Raw genomic sequence first — 14,080 nt, forward strand, 5'->3', positions numbered from 1 at the left:
TAACGTTCTCCATCACCATCTCTCTTCCCAAAGACTCCAGCCGTTCAAAGGCTTGTGTCTGCGAACAACATCCAAGAAGTGGACACGATGCCTTTACTGCTCACATACCATTTGTAATCTTGATGTTTAATTATCTCAATCTCTACTTACATGGTTTCTAAACCTGGGTGCATAAAAAAAAAAAATTCAGTGATTAATATGTTATTTGGTGATATGTACTCCCCATGGGATCTGGAAATCATTTACCCCCAAGAGTTAGCAGGGTGTGGGTGTAGGTGTGGGCACAGGGGCCGGCACACTCTGGGGAGGGAAGAGCAGACAGGGAAGGAGAAGAAAATGCACATGCATTAAAGTAGTCAGTGTAGACTGGGAATTCTCGACTCATTTCTGGCCTCTTATCTCTGAATGTTGAGTCCCTGCTTAGTCCCCTTCGCTATTTAATGAATGAATAGGTTGAAGGGTTAGTGCGCCCAGGTAGTTTCGGGATCGAGTTAATGCTCAACAAATGCTAGTCAGTGACAATGGTGGCAATGTATAGGTGGCAAAAGCTATGGTCCAGTGTAAATGGTCATTTTCCACAGGTGGGAGAAGAAAAAGCCCTCGGGGTGAAGCAAATATACATAAGGAACCACTCGAGGGAATGGCTTCCACGCTCCCTGTCTGGGCCAAAGGTAATGTCACCAGTTAAACTCTTGACGTCTCAAGGATAAAGGCAAAAAGAACATAAGCCTTGCCTTGCTTGCTCCTTAATCCGGTGGGTATCTTTCTCACCAGCCCCTTGTTCTCACGGCCCACCCTACTGGGACAGTTTGGATCCATATAAACGGTCGGAATTATGGTTGGGCCATAGGTGGACAGGAAGGTAACAGGGGTGCTATGGTCAGGGTCTGGGGTCAATGCCACTTTCTGGATAGAGGACAGAAAAGAAGCTGTGCCTTCCTAGATCCCGATATTAAAGCAAGCCTCCTCTAACACCCTTTTCCCTTCGGCATGCTGGAGATAGAGACATGGCTACAACCTTTCCAAGGGCTCTTAGCCTTTCCTGGGCTCCATATTTGTTCATGAGCAGTACGCATTCCCTCCCAACTTGTGTATCATGCATCTATAGATGTCATACCCCAAGATGGTGAGCATTACATTCTTTGCAGAAGGAAAAGCGTGAGTATTTTTGATTAATCCAAACCAAATAGGTATGCTGGCAACATAATCGTGTAATAAATGACTATATATTTCTCCCAGGTTGTTGGACTGAGGCCTCAGTTCCGTAACCACGTGGGCTCACCCATATGACAGCTTATAACACGGCAGCTGGTTTCTCTCACAGTGAGCAAGCGAGAGAGCCAGACAGCATGCTCAGGACAGAAGTTACGATCTTTTCGAACCTAATCTCAGAGCTGACATCCCATGCCTTTGTCACCTGGTTCAGCTTGCACGCAAAGGAAGAGGGCGAATGCCATTGGGTGCCATCTTAGAAACTGCCTGTGAGGGAGGGCCACTGCCCTGGATAAATCGTTGGAATAGAGGAAAACACAAATAAACATATTATTTCCCAACTTGCTGGGAAATGTGTTACGAAAAGCTCACTGACTCAGTGTGGAATACTTAAGAGATGGGGTAAAATCTAAGGCCTTAAGAAATCTAAAAGCAGAAGAAGTCAAAGGCAGACTTTTAAATGACTGCTTAGCATCAAACTCATTATCCAAGGAAAATGTACAAAGGCGAATTCTGTACCAGATACATCTTTGGGGGGCTGCTCTGGATTTAATGTTTATGGAAACTGGATATGGTTTTGGGTTACTGACTCATCAAATAAAATCTAAATACTAAAGTAATCCAGGTATTTAAGGAACCAACCACGGCGTCCAAAATACCAGTGTTTTCAGGATATCAGGATTAGCAACTTTTACCTTCTTAAACTCTATGAAGCGATATGCTGCACTCTCTCTGGGATTAGTCCTTCCATTAAGCTAATGTGATTTTTGTCTCTTGAAAACCTAAACACTGTGGTGTATTCCATTCCAGGATATATCAGTGACATTCTTTAAGTAGGATTCTCCACTGGTTTCATCAGAATTGACCATATATCTTGAAACGTTAACTTGATGGTTTGGGTGATCACCAAGATGACCGCTGTCCCTCTTTGTCAACTCATCTCCTCCACCAAAGACTCCAGGGTTGTCCAGGGGAGGTAGTGAGTAGCTGCACTCCACCCTACTTAGCTCACCTGATCCTGGCATCCTTTCTCTACCACAACTAACATCAAGGCTTGAAGGAAACTGAGTGTCCCAAGGAAGGAACACTTTCCTAGAGAAAAGCTGTGAGACTTAGGCCAGGTGTACCCAACAGGTACCAGACCATGGCCTGTTAGGAACCGGGCCTCACGGCAGGAGGTGAGTGGCGGACCAGCGAGTGAAGCTTCATCTGCGTTTGCTGCCGCTCCCCAGCGCTAGCATCACCGCCTCAGCTCTACCCCAGATCATCAGGCGTTAGATTCTCATAGGAGCACTGGTCTCTGGTGCCAAAAAGGTTGGGGACCATTGACTTAGACCACTGATAAATACAGGCTGAATGGAATTTAAATTCTCCCTATAGAATTGAGCAAGACTTTGGGAAAGCTGACCTAAAAACTACTGAAGAAGGTTTTCTCTTGAAAGAGATGGTCCTTCTAGACTTCTTCCTCACAAGGACGGCCAAGCGCTGACCATCCTGGCTGACTCTCAAATGGTGGTGGGGGGGGTTATTTAGTACTAGAAGCAAATACTCAAATATTTGGCATTTTGTGTTTTACTTCTTTCATTATTACATGGCAGCGGTTGGCAAACTCTGGCCTGAAAGCCAAATCTAGGTTGCCATTTGTTTCTGTCAGTAAAGTTTCATCGGAACATGGACATGCTCATTTGTTGCTGTATTGTGTATGGCTGTAATGGCGAAGCTCAGTAGCTGTGATGGAGACTGGTTCTCAACGCTGAAAATATTTACTATCTGACCGTTTATAGAAAAAGTGTGTCAGCTCCTCATCTAGAGAGAGTTAAAAACAGACATATCCTATTATTTCAACCTAACAACCACCTGGTAAGTTAAACAGAAGAGACACTATGCCCATGAGGAAATGGAGCAGGAGGCTTTTTGCGAGGCCATACATCTAAGTCTGTGCTCTTTCTTCTGAACTCTCTGTGTAGAGGGACACAAAGAGAAACCCTTATTTTCCTACCCCCGCCAGCCTGCACGACTTAGCTTTAAAAATGCACAAGCTCGCCTCAGCACTCTTCTGTAAGATTTTCCATCTTTGATCAAGGCAACTGAAAGTCTTTAGAATTTCAGCCGATGTTGATGCAGGATGCTAGAAATGAACATGTTCATTTTTTTTCCTCGTGTGAAATGTTGATGCTAGGGCATAAGTGGCAAAACTTATATATGTTTAAATTTGCTCTAATAAAAATCTGAACCCTTATTTCATGGAATGAGCACATCAGGGAATGTTCTATTTCACATTCCGGATTCTTCTCAAATAAATGTATAACCTTTGTGGTAAAACTTAGGAAAATTGTTTTTATCTGCTGCTTTAAAAAATGGCCTCTATCAAGGCATTCTTTTGAGAGAATCTGTTAGTAGCTAGAGAAACTCACCACCTCCATTTCTGTATGTTTAATATGCACATTTTTAGCTGCCAAGAAAGAACCCCTACACTGCCTTGCATTTTTACTATCATAATCCACAATGTATACTTTTTAATGCTGAGTCCAAAGCTAATTACAAAATGGGTCTTATTGATTTGCAAATTGTTGCTATCCATTTAAAGCTATGTCACATTTACGACTCAATGATTAAAAGGGAAAGCGGTGTGTTTCTTACACGGTACAATTCTTGATTAAGTCACCGAATTCTCTGAAGCCTCTGACCTTGTTAAGCAGCCTCTGGGCCCTCATTTCCCTCACTTTGCAGATGAAAGCGGGGAGTTCAGGGGGAAGCAGGTAGCAGAGGACACCAAAGAATGACAATGCCTAAGCCACAATTCCACAGGAAAGGCAAGTGGTGACGAGGGAAATCTAACTGCGGCCGTGCGGGGCAGTTTCCTTCCCATATTAAGACGGGACCGTTCACCCTGGAGAGCCTGCGATGGATTCATCGAGATGGCATTAGCGATCTGGGCTGGTGATGAATGCTGACTACATCATCATCAGGGCCTCTTCTTACACGCTTCAGTAAAACTTAAAATGCTTTTAAACTAGAAACCGGAAGAAAATATGGATGAGAAACGTGGTCGAATATAAGCCCAGGAAACCAATATAATACCTGGGCAAAAACTCTGGAATACCACAAGGCTGAGAACTTGCAGACTCTTAGTAAATACTGACCAGTAGGGCACTAACCTGTCTTCATCTCTACCACCAACTGACCATACCCCTCACTGGCGAATAACCTATGTTTGGGCTTCTCTCGACAAATTGGTATTTGTTCACTCAACAAATATTTACTGAGTACCCACTGCACGTCGAGTACAATTTGGAATGAGGTAGAGGTAAAAGAAGGGATCAAAAAATAAATTAGTATGACTGCTATACTTCAGGAGCACAGTTTGGCATTTTAGATGGATAAAAACAAAACACAAAAAAGTAAATACACTATGATTCCATGAACCTACGGGAGAAGCATGAATTATTAACTCAGTCAACAAATATTTACTGAGCGCCTACTATGCGCCAGACGCCGTTCTAAGCCCTGGGGATACAGAACAAAAATGCCTGCCTTTATAAGACTTCGAGTCTGACGATATAATAAGATATGATTAACATAAAGAGAAAAATCCATTAGAGATAAACACTCTTTAGAAGAAAGGCAGTCCATAAAACGAAGTCGCTTTTATTATTACTACAGTACATCTAATAGATCACAGCTCAATTATTTTGAGCACATATTGTAGGTTATTTATGTACTTTTTAAAGTCTAAATAAATTGAGGAAATGGAGCAAGCTTGAAGTATAGTGTTACTGCCACCCTCAAAATAGCCCATCTATTGGCCTTGAATTTAAAAATGTGGCTCACTCCAAAATACATCGCATACAACACATACAGCTGTTATCTGTCCTATAGTCATAGTAGGAGTCCCTTTCATTCACAAGCAAAGCCAGTGGGGGGGGGAAGTGGACTCAAGATGAGAGATGGAGGATAAATTATTTGCTTATTAAAAAAAAGTAGAGCAGTGAACCCAGTGGTTGAAAAAGTGAAGATGAAAGAAAACAGTAATCTTCAAGTAGAAACCTGGATAGAATTATGTTCTTGCTCTCCCCCAATTTTTTTTTTTGCTTTCACACTGTACAAACTCTAGCACCCTGAACAACTCACTCTCCTGCTATTTCCAGCACTTTAAAGAAACTTTTCAACATTTCTGTTTGACACATTTTTTCAACAGGGAGGTGAAGACAATAAGTAAACAGGTAGTGAAGGGCTATTTAGAGAGCTGGTCAGTCACAGTAATAATAAAGGGGGAAAAAAACCCACCAGAACAGAACATCTATCCTATGTGCGGCAGCCAGAGACGGCACATGACCTCTGACAAACAGTTTTCAGAGTAATTTTAATGCTACTCTGGATTTAACTTGACTAACTGGTAGCAATTGAGCACATCTTTTTTTTTCTCTCTCTTTTTTTTTTTTCCTGTGGCAGCAGTTATCTAAAATGCTACAATAACAGCATCAAAAGTAGAATGGTGGAAGATTGGTTTTCCATTGTGCTGCTGAACTGGCATAATGCCCACTTTAAAAGCAATTCGCTGCTCATCACTGAAATCTGGCAGACACGACACTAAATGCCTTGAGGGAAAAAAAAGGACTTGAGAAGGGGGAACCCACTCCAACCACCATGCAAAGGGGGGAAAAAAAGAGCGCCACAGATGATGAATCTGGGTAAGAAGAGAAAATTGCCAAATAAAAAGTTTAGCATAGCATGCAGACTCCCAACAGGCTGTACTTAATTTGCTAGAAGATTCTGTCTACGGGTCTGCATTAGTAATAGCAGAACAAAACAAAAGCAAAATATATATTTATGTCTGTCTATTGTTCTGATGAAGCAAAAACCTAGTGAGTTCCGTCAATCATTTGTCAAACATGTCTTCCCCGTTTTATTTACCACCAAATATAATGAGTAAATATGTGATAATAAAACTCTTCTTTTTACATGGACATATACAATTTTTCCTCCTGTTAAATACAGGTAATGATTTAGGAAGCTTTCAAAATGTCTTTTTACTGTCAATAAAACTAATTCTATTCCCATTTTCCTGTGGAAAAAAAAAGGCTTTACAAATGAAAATTCAAATTAAAATTCTGATTATAGTGTAGTGTGACAACACCTGTATTTATAATTTTACTGTCAGCTAGCTTGTAGTGTTTAACAATAGCTCAAAGTAGAAAAGTAATTGGAATTTGTCTGTAACATGCCAGATGACGGCATTGGGAGCTTTGCTACACTACAGCAAATTTGGTTTGATGGCAAAATAACCTCACCGAGATTTCCACACATCCAACGTTATCAGGGCTGGAGGGGAGCAGGTCTCCCAGGTATGGGCCCCTTTCCTGAATCTGGGGAATCGGAAGTTTGCATCTGACGAGTAAGACTGCTGTGAGCCTGGCCCGTCAACCTCCCCTGCAGCCGGGCAAACGGTGCAGACGCAACGTAGTTTCTAGAGTTAGTTACTCCAGAAAAACAAAGATCAGATAAATAAACTGCAACAGTGAAACCCTGTTGTTTCTAAAAACAGACCAATGACATCATTTAGCTAAGAACCTGACAGAAGCGGGTGGGATGGGGGATCCATCAGGTGACAACGGGAAGCATATTTGGGGTCTAAAAAGCACCCAGGTGGAGCAGGGCAGGACCTCGGTAACTGACAAGGAAGAGCGAGCATGCTTTCCGTTTCTCAAAGGCTGCACAGCCAGGAGTGCGCTAGAGATGTTTATTGTATTCGTTCATTTTCAATAACCACAGATAAATAATATAGGTACCCACACAGATGCCTAAGATTTGTTATTTATCAAAAGATTAAGAGAAAACTTACACATCCCACTTATACTTTTACTGAAGCAATATGGAGAAAAAATTATTTAAAGCAGTGTTCTGCTGTCAACTTGAATCTTTCAAAATTCATAAACACATGCTAATCTCCACACACAACTTGCCTTACTCTAGTCTACAAGTGAAAAGCCCATCTTTTTCATTATCTTAAAGATGAAAAAAAAGAAGCCACATACAAAAGAAAAACAGAATGACAGTGATGTTTTAGTTTACACTAGATATGGCAACACACACAAACTGTCAAAACTATGGAATGAAAAAAGCTGTTATCAAGCAACTGTCAAGAGAGTCCTCTGAGATTTGGAAATCTTGTGTTTATTGTAACTACTGCACATTACACAAAGAAAGAAACATCCCTCTCTTTGCTCTTGCTGCTAAATATCATGCAAGAGAACACAGGCTTCTCCCTTAGTATTTAATTTTTTTTCCCCCGTGTGTAATTCTGTGCTTGACAGAGCTGCTCCCCTCCTAGCTTTCCCACCGCATGGCCAAAGTTCAGAGAGAAACTCGAGGTTACATTAAACATTATTTCATTTCGAAAACCATCACCGCCTCATCTTGTGTTGTTAACTGGTTGTCTATCCGTAAGAGTGGAATCTGTTAACATCAAAATGCATAGTCTCCACCTGAGTGATTTTCCTGACTTAGAGAGTTCTACAAAGAGAAGCATATAGTTGAAAAGGCAGAGACACTTACCATAAAATGATTTTAATTCGTGACGCTCTCTCTCTTTCCATCTCCCTATTAATGCACACGCAGAGAAACCGAAATCCCTAAAGGAAAATTACCATCTTCTAAGGGGGAGATGTGGGAAAATACAGGGTCCAAATCTCTTCCATGGTACATGGATATTAGTGCTTTTCAGGTCACCCCAACCCCCCCAGGCCCCGTCCCAAACTCAAGGGGCAAAATTTCCCTTGTAATCTAACCTGAATCAGTACATTTTATTATTCATGCTAAGATGGCCTTTTCATCTAAACACAGAGGCAGCATCGCTCTCTGTCTGATTCTGAATTCCTCCTCTGAGGCCTCATCACTAAGAGCACTAGCTGCCCCCTGAGTGATATAAGTGAAAGCATTCTTCAGGTGTTTCCACTTTTATTTTTCATCTTTCCTTTAGATGCAGAACAGTCGCCTTCTGACATTCCTTAGGGTGGAGACAAACTGGACAGCAGAACCCTTATTATAAGTGTAATTGCCTGGATTCACATGAACCGTGGGTCAAATCAAATCACAAAATACATCACTGTGTAAAAAAATGTTAGCAACACATGGGCTGACATACAGAATAATAGTCATAACTCTTAACCAAAGAAATTCCACTGCATTTACTTTTGTACATCTTACTGGCATCCTTCCCTGTGTAGAGAGCTAATGAGAACATGGGGCCGTCACTGATGGACGTGTTGGCCATTTCGGTGAAAACAAGAAGTCAACGCGTCTTAGATGGATCATGGCTCTAAACAGATTATAATGGTCACCCAATGCTTAGAACATACTTATTTTAGGTTTCAGTGACCTGGTGTGACTCAGTCAGCAACAGAATAGGTCAAATTTTAACCTGAGGTAATTTAATGATGGTTTAACAGTGATGTCAGTTTTATAAAAATGAAGATGACTGCCTAGTAAAGAAAATCAAAATTCTTCTAAAGCTCTTATGTAATCTTTTATGATTTTAAAGTATCCCTCAATTATTAATAAAGGGAAAAAGAGGAATATTGACATGTTTCATCACTTGGATTCTCTCATACTATTAGGGTAAGTGGCCAATTTACATTCTTTTCATGCAAGGAAAATCAAGTTTTATGCTACTATCTTAATACCAACCAGCTCTTTGCTAATGAAATTTTATTTGAGGTAAACAGTTAAAAAAAAATGTTTCCCCTTAGTCTAATGACATTGTGGCAAGTTTTACGCAGAAAGAAAGAGCTATAGGTTGGTGAAGTTTGACAACTGGTGCATTAAGGAAGTTTGGGGACAACCATAGCAAACTTGGGGACATCACTTTTAGTTACTCGCACAATTTCCAAACCATTAGCATTGTTCGTATATAGTAGTTAAGTCTGAAATGTGCCCTAGAGCTATATGGTTTGGGTTCGCATCCTGACTCCGCCATCGACTTACTCTGTTACCTTGAACAGGTTTCTTAACCTCTCTGTACCTCCATTTCCTTGACTGTATGTAGGAATAACAGCGGCACCTTATTTCATAAGGTTGTTGTGGGAACTAAATAGGTTCAAACATGGAACGCACTTACAACAGTGGCTGGCACTCAGTGATCACTACATGTTAACTATTATTATTATTTCTATTTGCATACTTAGTATTGGTTTATAGTTTGAATTGTGGAGGCTCATGTAGAATCTAATCAAAAAGGAAAATAAAAGGCACGAAGAACTATCTCCTATCATATTTGACCTGGGTGGAATATGAACTAATGTGTGAATAAGGACCCCTGCAAATCTCCTGTATTCAGTAATTTGAGGACTTTGGATTTCGAGAACGTTCAAACGATAATACAGATCTAAGTGAACGTTTCTTTCTTAATTGTAATAAAGAACAAAGAAGGAAGCTTTGCTTACAAATACATTATTTTTTCTGAAATCCTAGAACGTAAATGCGGATAAAATCAAAATGCACAAAAAAGACTACAGTGAAAACTTTCAAATTTCTGGTTAAAGATGGTACACTAAATACATATATGTAGCTTTGTAAATTCCTATATCTCCACCAAAATTACAGTAAAGGATTTTTTTTTTTAAGAGGCATAATAAACTCCCAGGAAGAGGGAAACAGAAGTGGAGGTGCCAAAGGCAAAAAGCTACAAAGCAGAAGGACAGGAGGTCATTTCCTTAACAGATCTTAGAAAGCTGGATTCTAAGCCGGCAGTGGGGAGAGCTGCGAAGGGACATGGTTTATCCCACAGAACTCCCAAGGGCTCACAAATCGGTGCCCCAAGGTATCTCTGGAAGAACAGGTGAAGGGTATCCTTAGAAGACTAGTTGAAATATGTTTCAGAAACGGACCCCAGTCTACGGCCATGCCACCCTGACCACGCCCGATCCCATCTGATCTCGGAAGCTAAGCAGGGTCGGTCCTGGTTAGTACCGAGATGGGAGACCACCTGGGAAGACCAGGTGCTGTAGCTGTAAAAGTAAACAAACAAACAAATAAATAATAAAAAGAAACGGACCCTAGACTGCCACCGCCCTCTGGCAGAAGGCCTGTTCTCTGGTGAGGGTCCTTGAAATGAGGCGGATACTAGGTACGCTGGGCCCATACTGGACACTGAGACCGGGAGTTCCCTTTCTCTTCAGATGCTGGCAGCTATGCTGATCCCCGCCCCCCACTCCAGGGAGGAGACTGGAAAAGTCTCCTCTGGGAAATCTGACAAGCCCGATGAGAAAAGACCTCAAGTTACTGACAGATTATATTCATGAAACAAGAACACTTGGGCAAAAAGTTCTTAGAAATTAAAAGTATAATAGTAGAAAGAAAAAAACTTAATTGGGAATGATGAGGAGGTAATCAAAGAAGAAATTCAAGAAAATTTCCCAGAACTAGAGGGCTTGACTTTCCAGATGAAAAGGCCCCATCAAGCGTCCAGCACCATGAATGAAAACTGCACCCCCCCAACACACCATCATGAATGCGTCCATAATTGGGTGCAAAGGAGATCCTACAAGTTTCTAAAAAGGAACAAGCAATTTAAGAAGGTCACATATAGAAAGGATTAGGAATCAGAAAGGCTTTCAAAATAGGCAGTAGAACAATGTTTCCAAAATTATAAAGGAAATTGAGTTCCAGCCTCGAATTCTATATCTAACTATCAATTAGGTACGAGGATGGATTAAGGACATTTTAAGATAAGCAAAGTCTCAAAAACTTCACCTGCCATGGACCGTTTCTCAGGAAACTACCGGAAGAGGTATTCTACCTCTCCCTAAAAGAGAAACAGTAAACAAAATACAGAATCTAGGACACGAGGACTCTGAAGTAAGTGATACGTAAAGGCAGTGCCCGGATGGAGGTAAGGGGCGATCTCCAGGAGAACAGCTGTGCATCAGGCCCTGAAAGCCATCAGCCCAAATACCAGATATGTTTGAATTGGACTAAGTGCAGGTTTAGATAACCAGGGGAAGGGCTGGGATGTATAAATACTGACTGCTGACCTGCCAGAATCGTGATATATCTGCCTTATGAGCACAGGGGGAGGGGCGGGAAAGGTGCATGTGCGTGTGGTGGGGGTGGGAGAGAGGTGCCAGATCCTCACCGTCCACTGTAAGAAATGACCGGATAATTCACTCTCTCTGCCTGCTGTTTCGAGATAAGGAGGCAAATACCAGCAATGGCAGCAGAATGAGTTACAAGCGGTTGCTTTTGAGGTCTTGGGAATGGGAACACGATAGGAAAAGGGACTGCTTTTTGTAACCAGCCATACCGAACTTTTGGTACTTGGAATATTTGGGAAGCTTCATTAACTTGTAACGAGAGGCAGGAAAACCCTGGTTATCTCGAACTCTCAGGGTAGCTGCGTTTGCTGAGAAGGCTGGAGTTGATGGCGTCAATTCTGGGAACTTTTAAAGAAAACCTTTCTAAAATAACATTACAGGATGCTGAACTCTTTCTTGAAAACTGAAGAGCGTGCATTATGAACGCCGTTTGTCGTGAGGACCTGAAGTTGCGGCTGTGCACACAGAGGTGGGCAGGGTACGTGCTGACGACGGTGGGACTGGAACTTGTTTTCGTGGAACACTTCGCGATTTCAGCTTTTCTGGCTGTAACTTTCTAGGGCAGTGCTTCTTAAGGATTTTTGTACCAATTTTTATTTATTTTTCTTTTCAAAAACCTAAACAAAGACCCTAAGATTTACTAATATTTACTATTTGGGTGGACACTGCCCGTGCCTTCCTTGGTTTGGGTTTCACATTCTGTACGTGCGGCCATAATTTCAAGGTGTCCTTGTCTCTTACTCTTTCTGACCCTGTTCCTTTGGCAAGGGTTTGACAGAGGGGCCCTCACCGGCTGATCCACTTTCTCCACAGTGGGACATAATGAAATTTCCATTTCCACAGTTAAGTAGCTTTAACTAAATTAAACTAGTTTAAACTAACCTCTCATCTACGGCCATGCCACCCAGAACAAGCCCGATCCCATCTGATCTCGGAACTAAGCAAGGTCAGGCCTGGTTAGTACTTGGATGGGAGACCACCTAGGAAGACCAGGTGCTGTAGGCATAAAAACTTAAAAAAAAAAAAAAAAAAAAAGTTGCTGACAAGGTCCTTACACTCTGTGAGGTCAACCAAGGGTTGCCTCGCCTAAAAAAAAAAATAAAATAAAATAACCTCTCAAAATGGTCTTTTAAAAGATTCTTGGACAAAAGCTTAGATAGAAGATAATATACAAATATTTAAAAATACTGTTTCTCACCTTTATCCACTTAAGAATTGATCTTTTATATATATGTTCCACAGGATATATTACACAAGAGTACACCAGTGCTTTTGCAAATGACCTATATATCTTCGATTAAATACGTAAGTGTCAGAGATTTTGGTAAAAACAAACAAACAAACAAACAAACAAACAAAACATGCTAGAGTACAAAATGAAAAAAGTTCAGAGAATATGTTCCTGGTGTAGAATCGCAAGGCATTCTGGTTCACCTTCTCTCCCCAGGGATGAATTCTGTCACCAGTCCTCCTTGGTGCATGGGGGCGGGGGGACTGCCTGTTTTCTCATCCCTGACCAGACTATTCTAGCCTTCCCTTCGGCATCGTCCAACACTCTGCTACAAGCAGAAGAGAAATCATTCCGCCACCTCAGCGGAACTGAGAACCCTTCTTCTATTCAGGGTCCCTCTCTGCCATTTGATTACGGATTCTTATTGAAAGAGGAAACTATCTTAGTTATCATTTAGAACAAGGAAGGACTGGCAGACAGAGTTTCACTACATATTTAATGACGGTGATACAGGGCAAAGTTCGGTGAACCTGGAATCAAAGCGCTATATTGCTAGATGCTTGGAGAGGAAGAAATGCAGTCCACACAAAAAGAACTTACCAAGAAAATGGATTCTGCTTATGGCAGATATTTAACTTGATTATATATGCTAAATGTGACACTTTAACTTTTGTTAGTAATTTCGTTTTCAAATAGTAAAATCCAGTTTATTTAGAATGCATGCTGGGAACCAGGTATTTTGATTATCTCAACATGATGATTAATGGAAAGATAATAAAGGGCTGTCTGTTGACCACTTTTTAAATTGTTAATACGCCAGCATGTGTTAATAGCGAATTATATTCTATACAGTCTCTTTTACGAGTCAGAGAGTATTCCATCGTCCTTAACACCCACCAATGTAGCATAGTGAAAATTTCTCATTAGAACTTTCTGAATAATTGGATTTTTATATGAAATGAGATTACTAGTGCTAAGTCTAACTAAATGCACGATTTTGAATTAATGTGGGAGAGGAACTAAAAAACAGGAGAAAAGGTAAATATTAACAGGAGATAGGTAAAGGTACCGTTAAGGGTATTTAGTTGAGGATGAAGTTCAAATTGTTGAAGATTTTATCCTTCAGAGAGAGAAAGGCTGGGCACTGCCCCACTGAGTGGAGGAGCCCCAGAAGGATGCTTATGATCCAGGATGGAGCTTGGTGCAGAGGGGCTTGGCTAACCCACCCAAGACACAGCCGCTTGTATCCATATCAACAACACATTTGTAGCACAGAGCTGCTAATATTAACCCTCCAGGGTGTGACTCTCTCTCTGACACATACACTCACTCTCTCTCTCTCTTTATCTATCTATCTGTCTGTCTGTCTATCTATCTATCTATCTAGATATATATGTAAATGTATATATAAATATATATATTTATATTTGTGCAGAAAGTAAGGTTGAGAATTACATGAATAGCAAAATCCAGCTGCTTGGTACTGCAGCCCCTCAAGTCATCTGCACATGAATTTCTATCCAGATAGAAACACACACACACACAC

The 14,080-nt window shown here is 41.1% G+C and overlaps 1 protein-coding gene, 1 non-coding gene and 1 pseudogene across 2 annotated transcripts in view; 2 read left to right on the forward strand and 1 right to left on the reverse strand.

Moving 5' to 3' along the window:
- POLA1 (DNA polymerase alpha 1, catalytic subunit) overlaps positions 1 to 14,080 on the reverse strand; it is a 280,205-nt gene that overhangs the window by 6,836 nt on the left and 259,289 nt on the right. The gene's annotated exons all lie outside the window — the stretch shown is intronic.
- On the forward strand, positions 10,102 to 10,220 carry LOC120610216 (5S ribosomal RNA). Its single transcript, XR_005654887.1, has one exon. It is a non-coding gene; the product is annotated as a 5S ribosomal RNA (ribosomal RNA).
- On the forward strand, positions 12,191 to 12,308 carry LOC120610219 (uncharacterized; annotated as a pseudogene).

This window comes from Pteropus medius, unplaced genomic scaffold, assembly GCF_902729225.1.
Source record: "Pteropus medius unplaced genomic scaffold, Ma_sr-lr_union100, whole genome shotgun sequence".
Lineage (NCBI taxonomy): Eukaryota > Metazoa > Chordata > Mammalia > Chiroptera > Pteropodidae > Pteropus > Pteropus medius.